The sequence below is a fragment of the Eubalaena glacialis genome, chromosome 13, assembly GCF_028564815.1.
Source record: "Eubalaena glacialis isolate mEubGla1 chromosome 13, mEubGla1.1.hap2.+ XY, whole genome shotgun sequence".
NCBI classification, from domain to species: domain Eukaryota; kingdom Metazoa; phylum Chordata; class Mammalia; order Artiodactyla; family Balaenidae; genus Eubalaena; species Eubalaena glacialis.
The window spans coordinates 56,595,286-56,605,887 of NC_083728.1; positions in this window are offsets into that span (position 1 = coordinate 56,595,286).

The window sequence follows — 10,602 nt, forward strand, 5'->3', positions numbered from 1 at the left end:
TGCACACACCCAGCACATGCGTGCCAGGGGCACAGGCTCACTCTTGCTGGGGCCTGGCTTTTGTGGGCTGCACCCGCCCCCTGACCCTACCTGACTGGAGTCGAGGGGCTGCCCACCGTCACGTCGCCCTCCTTCCCCCTCCCGTGGCACATGGGTGCGGACCAGCAGGGTGAGAACAGTGCTTTGCCCAGATTAGCTCAGAAATCTCACAGGTGGTGGGGGTGGGGGGCTCTGCGCCCAAGCTGCTCAGGATGACGTGGCAGTTTAGACCCAGTGTCCCGGTGCTGGAGACCTGGGTCACGTCCTGCAGGCCCAAGTGCCCAGGGGGCTGGGGGAGGGGTTGCATGCAGACCTGGGTCAGAGCTGGCTTCCAGAGGAGCCTCTGGGCACAGCTCCGGAAGCCTCTCAGGGCCGCTGGCACAAGGAGAAGCTCTCAGGACATACACTTGGGTCCAGGAGGAGAAAGAACGTTCCAGCAGCCTTGGCCAGCCACTTGTGGGGCGGTGAGCTCCCATCACTGGGGTGGGTGGCGGGCTCCCGTGGGGAGTGGGCTTGCAGCCCCCCAGCTTCCCAGGAGTGGTTGCTCTCCCAGGGACAGCCCAGCCCCGAGTCCCCCCCGCGTGACCTCGAGCTTCAGCTGAGAACAAACAGCTCCATGTTTGGCTGGCTCTCCTCGCTCCCCACCCGGCTGAGCAGAACTAGTGAGTCACGCGGGCCCAGACCATGGTGGGGGGACCAGGGTGGGGGGAGGCCGGATCCCTGCAGCAGGGGTCAGAACAGAGGGACAGTCGGGGGAGGCCAGCGGATGCTGCCTGGACACAGGGGCCAGGAGAGCCCGCAGGTGGGACCCTCGCCCGCCTTGGTCCTCACGGTCTGCTCCTGACCCAGACCCCTGCCCCGCGTGACCACGGCAGGCCCCTGGCTCCCCGGGATGGAGTAGGAGGAGAGCGGGGTACTGTGCCCCACAGTGGCCTGGACAGATCCTGCTGTTGCGATGCTGGGTGAGCTGCGTCCAGGGAGTTCTAGGACAGGCAGGCAGACCTGTGGTTCCGAGGGGCACAAGTGGCCTGTGGGGACTGGCGGTCATCTGTCCCCACAGGTGTGGATGAGGGGGCAACTTGGAGCTGCCCGTGGAAGACTGGGGCCCTTCCATGTGCAGAGCTGCTGTGGGCAGGGAGGGGGCCGATGGGCCCCTTTTATTTCTAACTTCAAATTACCCTGCCTGCAACTGCCATGAGGCCACACACCCTGCTCCTCACTGGTCCCTTGGGTCCCCCTTCTGTCCTCCCCCCTTCTCAGACAGTAACAGGATCCTCTGGACCCCACCCCCTCCCCCAATTAAAACCCTGTGGTGGCTTCCTGTGGGCAGGTGGGGGAGACTGGGAGCTAAACTGAGGGGGTCCCTGGGCTGGGGGAGCCCCTGCCAGCCCTAAGCTGGCTCAGGTCCCCCTCACCTGTTAGCAGCTTGTCGTCATGGCAACGGCGTCAGGGGAAAGGGAAACTTCCTTCTACCATGGTCCTGAGCGGCCCCCTCCCTCTCCCCCTCAGAGGCCCCTTGGGAGACCCACCTTGCTCTTTCCTGGCCTTGGAACGGCCATGCTCAGGCCCTGCTCTGGAAGTCCCTCGGGCACCAGTCGCTCCCACACCCTGTTGGGTTTGTCACCTCACCCTTGAGACAGGTCCTAGATGGCACAGTGGGCTTGAGTCCCTGGCAGCCGGCTTTGTCCTGAGCCCTTGGGGGCAGACACCTGCTCCCCCCCAGGCCCTGGAGTCAGGACCCCTCCACGTTAGGAGGATAAGCACCCCCTCAGGGGCAGGGGCCCTGCTCCTATGTCCCTGCTCCTGTGTCCCTGCTCCTATGTCCCTGCAGGTAGTGGCCTGGGCACCCCCCAGGGAATGAAGGCAGCTGGCCTGGCTCACCCGCCAGGCTGCAGCTGAGGGGTGTAGCTGCAGAGATGTCTGTGTCCACGTGGGGGGCTCCTGGTGGACGCAGCACAGCTGTGTTGAGGCCCCTTTGCCACCCAGATCCCCTTGTTTCAACCTGCCGGTCTTGGCCATGCTGGCCTGTCTCCCCTGTCTGCAGTCCAGCGTGCGTGAACATGTGCACGTGTGTACACGTGTACACACGTGTGCTGGGTGACCCAGATGCCTGTTCTGTCCCACTGTCTGGAGACCCCCAAATCTGCAGGAGAACATCCTGCCCCTGGCAGGGCCCCATCACTGCTGTAGGAGCCTTAATTAATGAATTACTTTGCTAACTAATTAATTAGTCAAGAGTGCTTGTGGAAGAACCATCTCCAGCCTCTGGGGAAGGTGCATGTGCCCTGGGTTGCTGCACTGGTGCTACAAGTGAGACCAGACCCCCAGGCCAGTGCAGAGGCATTCAGGTTTCAGGGGTCTGTCTCTGCCTAGACCCTCTGGCTGCACGTGGAGACTGGCAGTGGGGAAATGGGCCAAAGCCCACCCCGGGGCGGGGGAAGGCAGGTATACACAGGCTTCCATCCACACCCTCTGCCCTCTCAATGCTGAGGGGGGTCAGTCCCAGGCTCCCAGGAAGCCCCCAGGCTGCCACACGGGAAGGGTACCTGCCAGGGCCCTGAGACCAGGGAGCAGATCCCTGCCTGAGGGTCCAGCCTGAGTCCCTGGAGATTTGGGCATCACTTGCAGAAGGAGGAGTGGAGACCCCCAGAGGTGGGGATCTGCTGAGGCCCTGGAGTGCAGGCCTGGAGCCCTGGGCCCTGCTGGGACCTGGGGGTGCATGAGGGGCCAGGCCCAGCCCTGGGGATACCCATGCTGACAGCCAGGGTGGATGCCAAATGGCATGGCCTCAGCACCACGTGTGCAGCTGCTGCCCTGCCTTTGAAGGCGGCAGAGGGCCCCCCATGTCCAAGGAGCCCTGCTCTCGCTTGGTCAGGCTCAGACCCTGCCTGTTGGGCGTCAACTGCAGCCCCAGCCCCGTCTCATCCACACCCTTGAGCTGCTGACCCTGGGCAACCCTGAGCTCTGGATGCGTCCACCACTGGATGCCCCGCCCTGCCCCACCCCTCCCACTCCCACAGGCTGCACTGCCCTTGGGCCTGCCCATGGGAGGCACGTTTCAAACAGCATCACCCAAGATGAAGTTCACATGTCATAAAATTAGCCATTATAAAGTGAACAGTTCAGGGGCATTTAGTACATTCACAATGTGGCCGATCACCACGTCTCCTTAATTCTGGAATATTTTCTCACCTCAAAGGGACCCCCGCCCACCTTTTGCCAGCCCCTGGCACCTACTGATTCGCTGCCTCAGTATTTGCTAGTTCTGGGTGTTTCATACAAATGGAATCATACAAAACATGGCCTTTGGGTCTGGTCTCTCGCTCACCACATTTTTAAGGCTCATCTGTGTTGCCACAGGTGTTGGTACTTCACTCCTCTTCATGGCTGAGTAACACTCCAGTGCACAGATGGACCACACTCTGTCCATTTGCCTCTTGGACCTTGGGGTTCTCCCCACCTTTTGGCTGCTGCGAATGCGTGTGTATGTGTGTTAATCACTGGTTTTCAGGTCTTTTGGGTGTAAACTTGGACTGTGTGGGGACCTAGGGTTTAGCCGTCTGAGGAACTTCCAGACGGTGACTCCTCATCTCCCAGCCTCCCGGGTGTCCAGAGTGGGAGCTGCACTTGGACGGTGGCCATAGGTCCTGCCAGGAGACTTCTGAGGTCCATGTGACTGGTGGTCCACAGAGGGTCCTGCTGGCCAGCTCAGCCGTCACCATCCTGCCTGCTTCTCTGGGGGGTGCTCAGAACAGCCTGGTGGAGGCCATCACAGGGCCACGGTCGTGGGTCTGGGGTGTGTGCCACCGGTCCTTCAGTGGGGTTCCTGCCAGTGTGAGGCTGATTAGGGGATCTCCTCTCGTTAGTGGTGTGTGTATCGGATAAAAAAAAAACAAAAACGCAGCTCCCTGTTCAGATACTGGCAAGGGGAGGCTGTTGTGAGTCTCCTTCCGTGGCAACCTTGGGAGATGTGGGTCACTGCCTGAGGGGCAGAGCAGGAGGCCCGTGGATTCCCGCTGCCCTGGTGAGCGTGGGGCTAAGTGTGTCTGCTCTGAGTGGGTGGGCAGCCCCAAAGCCAGGAAGCTGTGGTCTGCCAACAGCCCACACGGACCACAGCGCCTGGACTTCCTGACACCTCACCTTTGTCATTGCACCAACAATGCATGACTACAGTGTCCCCCTTCCTCTCCCCTGCCCCGGCCCCATCTTGCCTCACCCGCAGCGGGCCACATTCTCCCTGGAGTGAGTCTTCTGGACCTTTGTAGAGCTTGGCGTGCACGTTGCAAAGCAGCCTCCTGTGTTGCTCATTCTCCATAACTGGGGTCCCCTGTTCCCCACCGCGGGCTTTTCCTGCTCCGTCGCAGGACGTGTTTGTGCCGATAGGACAGCACTGCCGCCTCCCTCACATTGAGACATGCGACATGTTGGTCTTGGGATCGCAGACGCTGCTGCCTGGTGTGTGGTGGGCCCCCTGCACCTGGGCTGTGGACCTCAGGGTATCTGGGCCCACAGCCTCGGTGGGTCCGGGAATTGCCCGGTTCTTGGTGGACGTGTGGACAGAGGGGTCAGTTCTGGGGGCCGTGCTGTGCCAAGAGGGGACCGGTCCTGGGGTCTCCCATGCCTCCCACTGAGCCCGTTGCGGCTGGCTTGGGCCCCGTGAGGTATCGGGGTCCCGGGGCTGTCGTTCTGCCTCAGCCAAGGCCTTAGGGCGTGGGGCACACTCATGCCCCCTCCTCAGTGGTCCAGGTGGTTCTTCCGCAAGACGCAGGAAGACAGTGCTTCCTCCCGCATGAATAAACATGTGCTTTTTTCCTCCAGCAGATTGGAAGAGCAAGGTTGAGTGCTTCCAGAGATGAAGCCTGGGGCCACGTGGGCATGCCGGCTGCGGGTGCCGCAGGCCCGGGCGCAGAGCAGCAGGGAAGGGGTGGCCCCAGGGCCCCCTCCCCCAGGGCAGGGAGGGTTTTGCCCACCAGGGGCACCCCCCGGGCTGTGTGTCTACAGGCAGGTCTGGTGTAGGTCCAGTCGGGAGCCCTGGGACCAGCCTGGTGTCCACCCTTCAAGCTGGTCCTCACATCTCCCTGTCCATTGGGGCAGCTCATCCACACCACACAGGAGGTCACGCCGCTGGATGTCGGGGTGGGTTTGGAAGCCCAGCCATCTCCGGCTCCCCACCCCCACACAGCAGCCCCGAGGGCCTCCCATGTGGTGTGTCCAGCTTGATCCTGCCTGTCTGCTAGGGGTCGAAATCACCTAGAGCCACCTCTTTCGTATGTGTGTCCTGGGCCCTGGCAGTGGGGGGAGGACGGGGCTTGGGCGGCTGCTGTGGGAATAGGGCAGACAGCAGGGAGAGAGAGGGGGTTGCCACGGTGGTCCCAGCTCAAGCCCCCGTGGCCTGCCTGGGTGGTGGCCGTGGCCATGGTGAGGAGGGCACAGGTGCTGACCCAGACGTCCGGAGTCGGGGGCTCTGGGCCACCCTACCCTGGGCTCCCATTTTCCTGCTGCCGGGATCCCTCCGCTGCATCACTGGCCTGGGCACGTGGACGCTCACATGGACTGTCGCGGGTTGGGTGGGCCTAAGGGAGCTGAGCTGGCCCAGCAGATTGCTATGGGGAGCAGCCAGCTCAGGCCTTCTCATCCTCCTGAGAGCTTTGCTTCTCTGCATGATCTCACAATGGCCATGGGGAGAGCATGGCCTGTGGGGTCAGGGCCTCGTCCCTACACAGCCCTGCGTGGGGGCCACTGTGACTGGGGGGGGCCTGACTTCAGCCACATCTGGAGACCCCTGCCCTGCGGCCCTCGAGCCATCGTATTCCCCTTTGGTTTGTGGCTCTGGGGCCTGGAGCTGTGTCTCCTGGTGAGGGACGCCCAGCTCCGCTGTCTGTCTCCTGGTGACAGCATCCTGACCTCTGTCCCACAGATCCTGCTTGCATCCTCAGCATCCATAGCATGGGGAAAACATAACGTCCCCTCCCTCCGCGTGTCTGGGGCCAGCAGGGGGAGGGGCCGAGGTGGCATTCATCAGGATGAGGGATGGGATGGGGGATACTTTATAGAAGGGGGTCTGGGTGAATCTCAGCATCTGAGAAGTAACTGTTGTCACCCCCGTTTTACAGGTGGGGAAACAGGCTAAGAAAGGGTGAAGGGGTGGCTGATGGTAGAATTGGGGGTCGGGTTCTCATCCCCGGACTCATGGAGTGAGAGATGGCCCATCTGTGGGCCCCAGAGACCCTGAGCCAGCAGGTCTGGGTGGGCTGTGGGCAGCTGCGTAATAATGAGAATTTGGTTTGGGGGGTCCAGGACCACCCTTTGGGCCACACCACCTTAAACCACACAGGCCTCGGGGACCCGCACCCTGTTCCAGGACCGTGGAGGCCACCGTCATTGGTGAGAGACAGTGGTGTGGCTGCCAGTGGGGTGCTGGCAGCCCCTGACGTGTGCTGATTGGCCTCGAGCCCCTTCTGGCCTCCACGCACACTCTCCGCACGCCAGCTCCCCACCTCGCGGCATCATAGTGCAGAGATGACCATGTCTGCCCTGCTGCCCTCTGGGGTGGCCCCACTTCCGAGCTGTCTTCCAAGCGGGCCAGCGCCCTTGGTGTGCTTTTAACCATCTGGGAGTCCGGGAATAAGAAAGAACGTGGAACTAGAAACTCTGGAGTGGTGTGCAGCAAAACCTAGGCCCTGGGTGAGCAGGCCCCCTGGCTGCTGGGCGAGTGCCTCTCCCCAGCCCTGAGCTTGCTGGGACGTGGCCACTTCAGCACCATGGACAGCGGCCACCATCCCTCTTGGCCTCCTGGCCCTTGGGGCCTGGCATTGGATTTGTTTGGGGTGTGTTGCTGTCATGGTCTGGGAGACCATGGAGCCAGCACCTGCTCTGCACTGACTGGGGGAGGCTGGCCCACGGGCATTGCTGCTGGGGTGGGAAGGTGGGCCAGTCCTTGCTGAGCCCCACCGAGGCCGCAGAAACGAGAAGGGAGGGAGGAGACTGGAAGGAGGCTGATGCTGGGACAGGTCGGCCGAATGCTGGGAGGGCTTTGTGGGTGGAGTGTGGGACCCGGAGGGGGGGTACGGCATTTGAGGGGTCCCTGGACGGACCAGACCTCTGCTCCCACCGCTGATCGGGTCTCCAGCCCTGGCTCTGGGCTCATTTCCACGCCTCTCTGGGGACCAGTTTCTCACAAGTCCCCAGCCTGACTGGGGGACAGGCTGCCCCAGGGAGAGTCACTCCACGCCCCACCCTGCCCAGGCTGGACACCAGGGGCCTGTTAGGCCGGGGGACATCCCTGGGTCCTGATGGGTCAAAGCCTAGGGTGGTCTAGGAACATGGGTCAGGGGGCTCTCTGCCCTTCCTTCAGTCTCTGGACCTGGGCAGAGAGGTCCAGAGGGGTCCCGTGGAGAGACCCATGCCCCCAGCCCCTCTGCGTGTGGCCAGGCCTCGGGCAGCACCACAGCCCCCCTGCCGGGCTGGTGCGGCCGCCTCTTCCCAGCCACACGTCAGCCTGGCTTCTTTGGACCCGCAGTGGAAATTGACTCTAATTTGTAGAATTTGGTTCAAAACCTAAAGGATTTTGAATTAAAACCCAGAAAATCCATCTGTGTAATTAAGCCTCCGGAAGTCAGTGGCCTTGTGATGAGAGTCCGGTTGGCACCGTCTGTCCTCAGCTGCCCACAAAGGCGTGACCAGGGAATGGCTGTGACGTGTGGGGCTGATGGAGCCCTCCCCCCACTGCTGGCGGATCCCCTCTCTGGGCAGGGCCAGTGGGACCCTGTGCGTGGGAAACCCCTCCCTGGGCAGGGTGGCTGTAAGTGCTTCTCCTGTGTGCACTTTGCACAGAAAGATGAGCTGGACCCCAGGAGCTCGTCCCTCCCAGGGTGTTTGTGGTGGTGGGGGAAGGGGGCTGGGGTGTATCATCGAATAATTACCCCAAAGGGGGCGTGCTCATGAGGATGGATAGGGAACTTTCTGGGCCGTGCTGACCAGGTTGGTCACCCCAGCCACATGGACAGTGTCCCCACCTCACACACAAGCCTGTGCTCATCATGCCGCACGGGGTCACTGTGGCCGTGGAGGTTGTCCTGAGCCCCTAGGGCTTGCCTCCAGGGCAGGGGATGCAGGTGGGGCCATGGGGCCAGCGGGGTCAGGAGAAAGCTGAGGTTGGTGGGTGGTTTTTGCTTGTCAGTGGTTTGGGAAGGTATCGAGGTAGGACCCCAGCCCAGGACCTCAAGCTGGGCTATCTTTGCAAGTTGCTGGGGGCCTAGTTTGTGGCTCTTGCTAGAAACTGGGCCCCCCTAGCCCCTGATCAAGTAACGTCTCATGGGTCCTGGCCCAGACCAGCCCAGGGCTCCAGACATGCACTGCACCGTTGAGGACCAAGGTCCTTAGCTCTGCTCAACGCCAGCTCCGGGGTCTAGGGTGATCTCAGAGTGAGCATGGGCACGGACCTGGGAGAAATCGGGCAGCAGGCTCGTGACATCAGTCTGAGATGAGGGGCATGATGCTGGTGGAAGAAGGGAAGAGCTGAGGGCTCAGAGGCAGGCTGGGCTGGGCTGGGCTGGGCTGGGCTGGGCTGGGCTGGGCTGGAAACCCTGCTGCTCCTGGAGCAGGATGTTCGCCATGTGGGAGGTGGGAGCTGGCCCGGTGGAAGCACTCGGGGTCAGGGGAGAGCTCGGAGAAGTGGGGCAAGGAAGGAGGGTCCCAGGACCCAGGAACAGACAGTCCTCACACCCCCACTGCCTGGGTGGGCAAACTGAGGGCCCAGGCTGCTCTGTGCTGCCTCCCTGCAGGGGTGGGAGGGGCCACGTGCCTGCAAGACCAAGGGTCCAGCCAGGTCTGGGGAGCATCTGACCATCGCACGCCCAGACCCAGAGCTGCCTGCTCCCTGCTGTGTGGCAGCGTCCTCGCTGGTGGGACTGGGGGTGCTTGTCCTTCAGGCATGTCATCCACAGCTTTAGTGTTGAGAACCCACCCCCACTCCTGGGAGACACACAATGACACCCTTGCAGCGCCTACTCCAGAGGTGCTGTTTGCAGCAGTGAAGGACAGAGGAGCCGTACGCAGCTCCCAGGGGCTGCAGCCGGCGGGTCAGGACACCGGGAGAGCTGCGGTGCCCTAGGACTGGCTTTCGTGTGTGGCTTCAGCATCCCATGACACAGCCTGGGACCCACGCCTGGTCCCCTCGGGCGAGCCACCGGAGCTCCCAGTCTGTGCAGGGGGGGCTGGACTGTGGCTGCCCCGTGGGCTGGTGCACAGTAGGTGCACTATGGGTGTTTGGTGCAGCTTTCAGCTGCAGCTCTCTCCTTCACCCACCCCACCCACGGAGACCTTGCAGCACCCACAGGCCCTGACTGTGCGCCGAGCCACCCTGCCAGCCCCTCTCGGCCAGCTTCCATTGAGCGCGTCCCTGGCCCGCCTGTCACAGGCCTGGGGGGTTGGGCCCTCAGCGCTGTCTTAGCAGGACGCTGATTTCTGTTTTTCTGCAGCCAAATCACAGCAAAGGCACTTGTTACTGCTGAACCCATTAAGTGTAATTATGGTGCTCTCGGTGGGAACGGGTAATTATATTGGTGGCCCAGTGCCACGCTGTGCAGTGTGCTAAGGGCCAGGGGCTTCATAGCGGCAACTGTTGGCCCTGCCCCTGCAGGGAGGCAGGGGGAGAGGGGTCTGGGCGGGGCAAGCTGCCGGGCCCCACGAAGGAAGGACACATGGCCTGGCCTTCCTCCTGCCCTGATCCCGGGGCCTGTACACCTGAATAAGCATGCAGGCCCTGAACCTCCCCAGGCCTTGTCCTTCCCTGACCAGTCACAGCACAACCTCTGCCAGTTTGTCAGGTGCCCTTGGCATCAGAGCCCCTCACAGGTGGAGCCGCATGGACCCCTGGCCCAGTGCCCACATGTGGTGGAGCATGGAGTGGGCACTCATGGCCCTGGGACTGGGGGAGCAGGGCCCTGCTGCTTTGGTCACCTCGTTGATCCATGATATACGCATCCCCCTGCCCAGCTGGAGGAACACAGGGGAAACGGAGGGGCACCAAGGCTCAAGGTCACACAGCCAGTATGTGCTGCAGCCGAGGAATCTGAGGGTGGATGCCCTGTCCCTGTCATCCTGCCTCAGTCCCCTCAGCGCCAGGTGGGCTGTGGGCTGCAGGGCAGGGTGGGGACTGCAGGACGGGGTGGGCCCCAAGTGGGTAGGTGCAGGGTCTCAACACCAGGTTTCTCAGGCTGTCTACTGACACGCGGTGTTTTCCAAGTGCCGACTTCTCTCTTTAAAGGAAAGTCCCCCGTCCACCCCGCACCAGCCCGGGGAAGGCCTCTGGGGGCCTCCTGCTCGCACCCTCACTCTCTCCAGCCCAGGGCAGGACAGGCAGGCAGGCAGCCCCACAGAAAGCCCGCCCTGGGGGGGTGGGGGTGGGTCCCGGTGGGAGGGGGTTCTTGACGTGGGGGTGGTGTGTGGGGTACAAGGAATGCCCCTGGGGCCCTCCCGTCTGACGGGCACTTACCTGCACCCAGGGGTTTGGGTGAAGCCCCAGTCCCCCAGCCGGGGAACCCCCCACACGCAGCCTATCCC